The 10,389-nt window shown below is 44.4% G+C and overlaps 1 pseudogene; it reads right to left on the reverse strand.

The window, feature by feature from the left end:
* Nucleotides 1-3,619: 3,619 nt before the first annotated feature.
* On the reverse strand, nt 3,620-7,430 carry LOC119516426 (annotated as a pseudogene).
* Nucleotides 7,431-10,389: the final 2,959 nt, after the last annotated feature.

Raw genomic sequence — 10,389 nt, forward strand, 5'->3', positions numbered from 1 at the left:
CCTGCAAACATCCCACCACCTTCCCTTTTCCCCATTTGTCAGTAGCATGAGATTCTGTTGAATCCCTTTCATGACATTCTTTCCCATTCAGGCTTCTTCCTTAACTTCCCCACTCTTCCCCCATTCCCAGCCATGCCAGTTCACATTTTGAAGTTCATCTTTGATAGCCTCATACACTCAAGATGAGAAATGATCTTAAACTTATTGCTTGACAATTGATTCCTTTATCTCCCTTCCCAATGCCTCAACATCCACCAATCAATTGCCAACCTCCATCTACCACCGTCCCTAATAGCTTCATCTTCTCAGGACTACTGTCAGAACTACTGTCAGAACCTTCAGGCCCTAGGTTCTCCACCTGGTCTCCCCTGCTGCACTCAATAGCCCATTCTGGGCCAAGCCCTTTACACACCTTACACGCCCTCCTCACACATTCCCATCAGCCTGGAAAGAATCACCTCTGTCTTGCTAAATCCTACCCAGCCTTCAAGATTCTGCTCAGATGCAGCCTCCTCCAGGAATCATCTCACCCCCTCTTGCCACCTCCCACCACCAACCCCCCGTGAGCTGGAAGTCATTGTGCCATCCTCTGAATTCCTGTAGCTCTGTCTCTACACCTGTCCTAGGATGCTTATCCCTTTCTACTTAGTGCCCTAGTTGTTTGTATATTTTCCTTTCTCCCTGCAGGCAATAAGGTCCTTGAGGGATGTAACTCAGACCTTTACATCTTTATATCCCCTACAGAACCAGGACAATGCAACTGGATAGATTTCTTGAATGAATAAGTGAATGAATGAATGAAGACCCCAGCTTTCAAAGAAGGCAGTCATTGAGCATCTGTAGCAATTAGGGTAGGGGCTTTGGGATTCTTGCCCAGAAACAATTTGGTGATTGTAAAAGTAACACACGCATTATTTACCAGAGCTATTATCTTTTGACATCAGTCTACAACCACCTCAGTATAGACACGGTGAAATTAAAAACTGTTCTATTAAACCAAGTTCCTAGAGCAGCCCTATCTTTACCACACCTCACCCCCTTAGGGAAGATGGAAAGCCGCAGCGTCTCCACTATCCCTTCCTGGAACTGTTAACAGTCTCCCCACAACCCTGGCCACTCCACCCCCAACCCCAGCTCAGCCACTGAGCTCATGTCTTCTAACCTAATTCGTTTTCTAGATAGATGGAGCAAATACCCAGCAAATATTATTTATGGCCTTGTGATAAATAAGCCTTTTACAGAAGTTATTCAAGGAGTTCTGGAGAATTTCAAGGATAACTTTCAGCAAGTTTCAAAGGTCGGGTCAGCCTGGGATACTGAACCCATAGTACTTGCCATACCGTTCATCTGTTTTGAATTATTGGTCTTCTGGAACTTCAGCAGGCTCTCAATGGACTGGCTGTGCTTTAGCTCTCTGGCTGTATTTTATTTCAATAGTGGGCGAGGGACTTTCATAATTATTATTTGTGCTAGACTGACAGCAGGGAGGGAAAAAAAGGACCTTAATGAAATTCAAGCTCTAGCAGATGTGCTGGGAAAGATGAGTTATACCTGCCCAGCTGCAATCCGCTCTCCCCCATTTACCCCACATCCACCCACACAGGTTGTGGCATCCCTCTCCATGCAGAAGAAAGAAGGCATCGTGCAGGGCCTGGCAGCACAGAGGCAAGGCCATAAGGGGCAGGGCTTTCCCATAGGGTCGGCAAGCCCTCGGCTGGCTTGGGCTCTTTTCTAACTGTACTAATGCATGTCTGATCCTCTGCAAATGCTACAAATGTAGCTTTGTTGGGGGTAGAGACTGCGCCTTACTCAACTCAGCATCCTAAAAATCTAACACTGCCTGGCACATAGTAGGTTTTCAATAAATATTAATTGAATTGAATTAACGTGTTCTCCTATTCTCCTCCATTGGAAGTGCAGATACTATGGTCTCCTGCCACAAAATTTTTGTTTGTTTTTTTGCTTGTTTGTTTTACTTTTCTTCGCCTTTCTTTTGTTGTTGTTTCTCTGGTTAGTGTATTTGTTTTGATTGTTGGGTTTCATTCTAATTTACCATCAGAACCAATTTGCTTGTGGCATGAAGTTTAAAACTTTGACATTTCTTTCTAGATGATTTGGCAAAATTCATTTTCCATTCCTGAGACCTAAGCATATCAGTCTATTATTCTAGTAATGGTGTGATATAAAGAATTAAAGAATGCTGTCTCCAGTTATGCTCTTTTTAAATGGTAAACTTTGTATCATCCTGTTATTGTCTTGGAAATGGCTTTTTTCTTAGCCTACTCTACTAACTTGATACCCTTGCTTGACATATTCCACTGGGTACCAATGGGTCCTTAGAGAAGACTTTTGAAGCAGAAGGAATGTGAAAAGCCTGGATGTGTTCACCTCTTTTGCTGTTTGTTTTGAACTTCAGAAGGTAGAAGAATGTCTCCTGTGAGAAATCAGTCAAGGACTCCCTTTATCTTCAAGCTGAGGCACATTTTTCTAGATCCCCTTCCTATAAACATCTGTCCCTCTCACCTAACACAGTAAATACGAAGAAATGCTACCTATATATATATATATAAATGTATATATAAATATGTATATTTCATTAAACAATTTAATTTTAGAGACTAAACATGGATAAATACCCAAAAAGAGCAACACAGAGTATTTAACAACATTTTAAAATTTCTTCCTACTTAACAGTCCACCTTTATGTTTTGCTTTCTATAAACAAATATACTGGGTTAAAGTAACAATATTCAACTCCAAGTTCGATGCCTGAATATTTTCAATATTTACTTTGAGCACATAATAAAACAGTGCCAGTTAATTTTCTTGAACACTTTGTTACCATTCAGAACTTAGCAATTTACCTGACTTCACATTATTCTGTCACAAATGATAGCCAAATAACCTACCTAAGTTGCCAAAACCATAAAATAACTACAAGCCGAATTAATGGAATTTATAAAGTTAATATCAAATAACTCTACTGGTACATACTTGTATCGGGCCCTACTAGAAATATGCCAAAATGACAAACTTTAAAAGAATGAAGTCTTTGGGCAGAACAGGGAAAGGATCTGTATCATCAAAAATTATGAAGACCATAGATAAAAAGAAATTGGTCCATAATTTTAATGGAATAAAGGAGGAAGGGGCGTACAAGTTGACAACCAATGATCATTCAGGATAATACATTTACCACCCTATCACAAATTTGTTCACCCCTTCAAGAGCTCAGCATCAGGCTCTCCAGGCATTTTGCTACTGCCCCCCTAAATTTCTTTACATGGAACACAAACCTACATTTATGTTAACAATAGAATATTATATTGCTATGTAATTTGATGATTAAACAAGCAATAGAGAAAAATTCTTAGGGCCAGACTGACTTCAAGCCATCTCAATACCCCTGAAAACAGGGGCTAAAAATGAGTTATTAAGAAATAGTATCCATAGAGCACTCAATTATCTAATGTGATTTACAAAATAAGTAAATGTCGGTAATCTTCAATGGAAAATGCCACAGTATTTGAAAAATAAGAATGTTTTGATGCTGATTTTTATCCAATTGGTACTCCAAGTCATTAAGTAGGAATAAATTCCAAACTCACACTTACTTACATCACCCCAGTTTAATTATCCAATAAACGACAAAAAAAAAAAAAAAGACAAAGAATGAAAACAGCTTCATATAGCACATATAGTGCTTCCAAAGCACTCTCTTTGGATAAAATCTTCAGTTTCTCCACGGTTTTACCTGGAAATCCAGTTATGGAATCAAGCTGTGAATCTGTTTCAGTTAGTAATTTATTTTGATTTTTACTTCATGGCCTGTTTCAGTGGGAAGAGATTTTATAGCAGCTACTTTTTTTTCTCAGAATTTCAGCGAGCCGCTCATTTTTTTCTTCGCAGGCCCTGTACCCACTCTTAGCACGGCCGTAGCTGCCACAGTAGCCAGGAGTACTCCTTCACCCAGCCCTGCACCCTCAGCCTGTCAGGGGAAGCTGGAAAAGGCAGGCAGGGGGGTAGGTAGGAAGGAGCCAGGGATCATCCAGACCCAGTCTTCAGCCCCTGAGCCCGGCAGAACACCAACTTCTTCCCCTGGTTATTTGTTTTAATTAAATCACACTTAAATGCTCTAGTGGAGATTTAAAGAAATACTCCAGCAATATGAGCAACTATTATATCTGAAGTTTTCATTTTGGGTTTGCTCAAGGAAAATTCATCTGTTCTCTGTTCTTCTTTCAAGAAGTCAGTTAGCAGTGGGTGGAATGTATGAAATCTCTTTCCTCAGACATGGAGGCCAGGACCTGTGCTGGCCGAGAGAGACCAGGGCCGAGGCTCTGGAGGGCGGACCTATTAGCTAGAGTTGTACTTGGGTCCAAATGATACTCTCAAAGCCCAGCTCCAAGAGGAGGATTTAGTACAAGAGAAAGAGATGAGACCATTAACCCGCAACGAGATCACTGAATCATGTGGGAGGATGAAATGGGATGGAGGAGTGGAGAGAAGGAAACAGGAAGTAATAAGCCTACTGGACAAGGGGGACTGAAAGCCCATGACAAGGATCTTTGGTGGTGTTGGCTCTTGCTTGTCCCTGCATCCTGCTCTGCGGTTGCACCAGGTACTTTCAAGGCCCCGGGACAGAGATGACAGGCTCTCCAGCTTGTTTTCCTAATGACTTTGGGTTTGTGGCAGCCTCTCCAGCTTCTGGGAGTGAAACTTTACTCATAACCCTCTTCCGTTAAGGCATCCTTGGCCTTTACTTACCCCACTCTGACCACTCCACAAATTATCTTCCTTCCCTTGCAAGTCTATTAATGCTCAATTCCAAAATATAGGGGCACGGAGAGCCACTTCCATGGTGAATGCTTCAGATCTATTTCATGAGGAAAAACATGTGTTTAGTAAAAAGGAGAGAAAAATAAAGACTTCTCCCTAGTACTTCAGAGCATTTGGAGCCCAGGTACACATCCCACATCAGTTGCTGGGAAAGTCCTTTCGCCCACTAGCATTTCTATGTCCCCTTCACCTAGGTCTTTGCTACTCTATGGTTAATAGATTGGTTGTACTTCTCCTACCTCTTCTGACAAGCCCCTTCTCTCTTCAGCACTTTCTCAGGGACTGGGCTTTAGGGACAAAAGCCTCACTGACTGTTCTGTGAAACAAACCACTCCAAAATTTAGAGGCTTAAAACAATCCACGATTCCCTCTCACATGTCTATGTGTTGACTGGGTCAGCTGGGAAATTCTCACTTAAGGTTTCTTGTGGCGTTCTAATCAGATGAAGGCCAGGTCTAGAGTCACCTAGAGGCTTGACTCAGCTCCAAGATCACATCCAAGATGGTTCACTCACTTGGTTGCTAGTTGATGGTGACTGTCAGCTGGACATCAGCTGGGGTTGTCAATCAGAGGACTTCATGTGGCTTCTCCGTATGGCTTGGGCTTCTCACAGAACAGTGGCTCTGTTCTAGGAGGGAGTGTCTCAGGAAGCCAGCATTCTCAGACACCCAGACAGAAGCTGCAATGATCCCTAGGACCTGGCCTTAGGTGTCCCTGAACATCACTTCTGCTGCCTTCTATTGTTCAGGCAGGTGAGTAAGGCCAGCCCAGATTCAAGGGGAGAGGTATTGGCCTCTACCTCTTGGGGAAATGAGCTATGTGCGGTACAGGGAAGGAGGGAATTGATGTCAGCCAGATGGGAGACCCTCGACCTCATTATTGGACCATGTTCTTCTCTTGCTCCAAGATTCTGAAACCATTTTAGTCATCTCTGGCCCTACACTGCCTCTATTGCCTTCCCCTAAAACTCATGAGCCCTCTAATTAATGCCCTCTATTAGGAAGCATATCTTCCATAGGTAAAGAAAAGATATTTGATGACTTTCTTTGTAAAGCCAATCCTGAATTGAGCACAGTAGGTTTTGACCCAAAAAATAGCTCTCATAAAATCACTGGATAGCTTTTTATTTATTTATTTATTTTTAAGTTACTGGGTTTTTAAAATAGAGAAAATCCATAAGACTCAGCTGAATCACATATGCTCCAGAAATTAAATTTTCAGGTGTTCCAACTATGGTTTTCTCTTTTCTTTTTAGAGAGCAAAATTAGAAACCAAACAGCAAACCATCTTCTGAAGTTCTTCTCTGGGCTTATATTTAAGTGTGACAAGTCAAAAGAAAGGAGAAAAAGAAGGAGGAAAAACTAAAACTTTGGCTGAGAAAAAAGAATCTTGAGAGTTTGCATAATTCTCAAATCTTTCTGTTTGAAAGTAACTCTTCAGAAGACTCAAAGCTCTGTTGACAACAAAATGAGGTTTATACTGAAAATTCTCACACCCAAATCTGACACCCATCCCCCTCTCCCCCACCAGCAATTACAGGCTGATAGCAGCGGTGCCCATAGCAGAAAGCCTAGTCCTTCACTTTCCCCCATAAGAGTAAGTAGGAGGCCATTTACCCAGATTCTCTGGCCTGCTCTGGGCTCCCGGCTGCACCATCAAGAGACATACATCTCAATTCTGAGGGCGAGGGTCTCTTTCTCTGGTAGAATCACTGCCCCAGGGGGACAGAAATGGGAGGGGAGCAGAGGGGATGAGCTAGGGCCCTTACTGGCCTGTGTGACACAAGGGAAAGCCCGTTGTGCAAACATGAGGCTAAATATTGTTTGTTGTGAAGCTACTTGCAGTTTCTTGTAGGATTACATAGCAATAAGGGAGAGCCATGAAGGCAGAAGAGGACAATGGATTTGTATTTTACATTCATATGCACTTTCAAATTATCTTCCAGACAACACCGTGGTTTGGGGAAAAGAACACTTGATAGGGAGTTCAACACCCTAGGATCTACCCTGTTTTGCCCCTAAGAAACTATGTGGTCCTGAACCTCTTGGGGCTCAACCCCTCAGCTGGAAAATAAGATGGTTCTACTACCTACTCATCTTTAGAGACTCTTCCAGCCTAAAATGTTCCCTCAGGAAAACCAAGGTTAGGAGGAGTGGACAACATAGACAACCTTCCAAGGCTGCATGCAGAAGCTCTTGTCCTGCCAGGATGCACCCCCCAGCTCCTCAAAGTGGCTTCTTTGACCCCAGCCACCTTCCCTCCAGGAACAGTCAGCCTGCCTCAGGCCACCGTGGGCAGCAAATAAGATGAAGAGTTTGGAAACTTGCTACCGTGGATGAAATCCACGAGTTGTCTTCCTAAAAGGCAAGGAATTGGGGTGGGGGTGGGGTGGGGTGGGGATGGGAGTGGGGCCTGTTCCCTCAGCTCGGGAGGCCTCTATATTCTTTAGCTCTTAATCATTAGATCAGAAAAAAAGAGGGAGGGGTGGGGGAGTAGAGGCAGAGGGGGAGGAGAAGGGGAAGAAAAAATCTCAACAGCCACAAAAAAAGAGACAGCCTCACACTCAGGTCCTCCGAGACCAAGAACTCCATTCAGAGTTTTCAGAAAATAGGGTCAGGCATGTCTTGTGACCTGGACCCCAGAGCTCCTCTGTTCCCCATAATTATCTAATACAGCACTCTCCCTGCCAAATACAATGAAACAATTTGTCACTTCAATTATCTGTCAGTCAACACTGAGGCCTTTTCAACAGGCCAGCACATGTGTTTGGAGAGCTTGTCAGTGAAGGCTGTCTAGCCAGACCCATAACCGTGGAAAATGGAACCTTTGTTAATTCTGGTTCTTAGAAAAGTAAATCCATTCAATTTCTCTCCCCTCTCTCTCTCTCTTCTTTTCTAAATGCCTTCAGCTTGGAATTTGCACAAGGAACTGAATTGCTCCTGCTCTGAACCTTAAATGACTGGCCAAAGGATTTGCATGAGGAAGCAGAAATTAATTATTCTTTTCGGGGCTTTTTCCCCCTCGTTTTCTGTAATTCTGTGTTTGGAAGTGAGATTACACCCTGCGTTACCAGCGGGAGAGGGTTGGGGAGAGGGGCTGGGGAAGCGGGGGCACGCGGGGCGGGGAGGTGGGGGCAGGGGAGCTGTCTGCATCTTGTTAGCAGCGGTTCCTGAGCCCAGCCCGGCGGCGTCCCTGCTGATCCTCTTCCTTAGCTCGGCTCTTGTGGAGAGCGCGCGTGCAGCTCGGTGCCCACCAGTCCAGCCCAAGGCCGGGCACGCCTGTGGCACCCTTCTCAGGGGGAACCCCCCCTTTTGGGTTCTTCAGATCCTCTGCTCTGAGAAGTCAGGTAAAAGAAACCTGCTCTGAGAACCGCTGATCTTTCGAGGGGGTATGGCTGCTGGGACTTCTAGACACAGTCCTGAGGCTGGGGCTCCTGGGGCGGGGCGGAGACCTCCCCCCTGCTGGGGAACGGGGGTCTCCTCACTGCGAAGACCAAGCAGGTCTGTGGCTCAGGTCCGAGGCCAAGATGAGAAGTCTCTACGTGTGATGATTTCCAGAGTAATCTAACTTTAAATACTCCATCCCTTGTGTGAAGTTGCCTGTCTCCATTTTGGGTTTAGAATATGAGGCTGCTAAAAGACGGGGTGTCAGCCTGGAAGCCTTGGGACCCTTCCCAAAGCGCGATTATCCCCAAGCAGAGCTGGGCTAACATGTTTTGAATGGGGGACCTCGGGGTGGGCACATACACTCTGGCCTGGTAGTGATTTTTTTTTTTTTTTTTACATTTCCTGTAACAAATATAATGGATTTTAGCATTTACATACATGGTTTCATCCTCCTCAGACACTTATGAATTCTGCCCAGTGAGAATTTGTGCCCTACCTACCCCATGCTTTGAGTTCCCATAACAAATCCCAAGCTGGAATCCATTACTTTCTGTTTCTACAGAGAGTTTCCTTCTCCTCCCTCTGGCCCCAGGACCATCACCCCAAAGAACACACACTGATGTTCCCCAGGCATTGAAATTTCTGTCCCCAGAACTTCTGGGAAATCAGGTCCACCCTGAAGGTTTTCAAATCAACTCCCAGTCTCTTTCCCCAGATTTGCGTTAGATAGCCCCAGGCTTACCCCCATCCCTTGCCTGGTGAGCTCCCTTCTTTCTTTTGCTCTTTCTTTCTGCTCCCATCTCCTCATTTTTACTTTCTTCCTCTCTTCCTTTCTTCTCTTTTCCCCTCTGCTGCTTCTTCTACCTTTCCCCTTCCATCCTTTCTCTATATTGTTCTCTCTCCTTATCTTTCCTTATGTTTTCTGCTTCTTTCTCTTTTTCCTCTTGGAACCCAAAGAATTTCACAGCCATCCTAGTGCTGGGTCGTGCAAAAAAAAAATAGTAATCTGTTTTCTACTTTATACATAAGAAAATAGAAACAAAGTGGGGGATCTTAAGTTCAGTCAGGAAGTCAGGGGCAAAACAGCCAAATAAATAAATCAATAATTAACCAGCAGGCCTTCCGACGGCTCTCCCTGCGTCCAATCTCGCCACCAGAACAGAGTGTACTTTTCTCCACTTGACTTAGGTGGCAGAAATCCTCTAATAAGGCACCCTGGCAACCAACCTGAATTGAATCCAAGAGGTAACTTGTGTTTTTTTCCTCCTAAGCTCTGAGGAGAGACTCTCTCCTGCTCTTGAGGAAGAGTCCATTATGGGGGTTGTGACCACAGGGGAAGAAAATGGCCTTTCTCTCCTAACACATCCTCTAGAAACTAACTTGGCCCTTCAAAGTGACCAGTCGCTTTGAGGAGCTACCCCAAATGCATTGAAAATCAGCAAAATTATTTTGGGATGTTTCCAGAAAAAAAAAAATGTGTAAGAGGAATACAAAAGTATCATATGTATTACTTTCCAATAACCTCACATTTTCAAAGGAGTTCATTTTCAATAAGCCCCAGTTTCATTCTCTACCTTTTTCAGATTTTAATCCAATTGACTTGGGGCTTCTTCCAAAAACCAAGCCTACTCTTTGTATAGGAAGATTAGCAACCCTTAGGGCAATATGAAAAAATACATCCCAGCACTGAAGGCAATTCCAAAAGCAGAGTATTTCTGGAGGAGCCAAGGTCTAGGCAGGGTCAGGATAATTTAACAGGACCACCTTCTGCGGACGTCCTGGGCATATAGCTACAGCACTGAGGCAAATGCCAAACCACAAAGACCAAGGAGGCAAAAGATTGAAAAAAAAAACCCACCAACACACAAAAGTACGGTCTGAAGTTGCTTGGGGTGGGGTGGGGGGAGGGAGAAATGGTCAGTCTGTTTTCTCTCAATTCTGGGACAGGCCTGTCAGGGCTCTCACTTCCCCCCACCTTTTCTCCAACCTCCCTGCTGCCACTCCCCCTCCCCCGCCCACTTTATGAACCAGGCCGAACTGCTTGGAAAGCGGTGAACTCCCCTGTCACCCCCAAGAAAACTGGCAGAATAGCCCTGAGCTGAATGACACCTGTTTAAAACCTCTCCCCTGCCTGGAAACCAGGACCGCCCTGCTGGGCTCCTTG

The sequence above is a fragment of the Choloepus didactylus genome, chromosome 20 (assembly GCF_015220235.1).
Source record: "Choloepus didactylus isolate mChoDid1 chromosome 20, mChoDid1.pri, whole genome shotgun sequence".
NCBI lineage: Eukaryota > Metazoa > Chordata > Mammalia > Pilosa > Megalonychidae > Choloepus > Choloepus didactylus.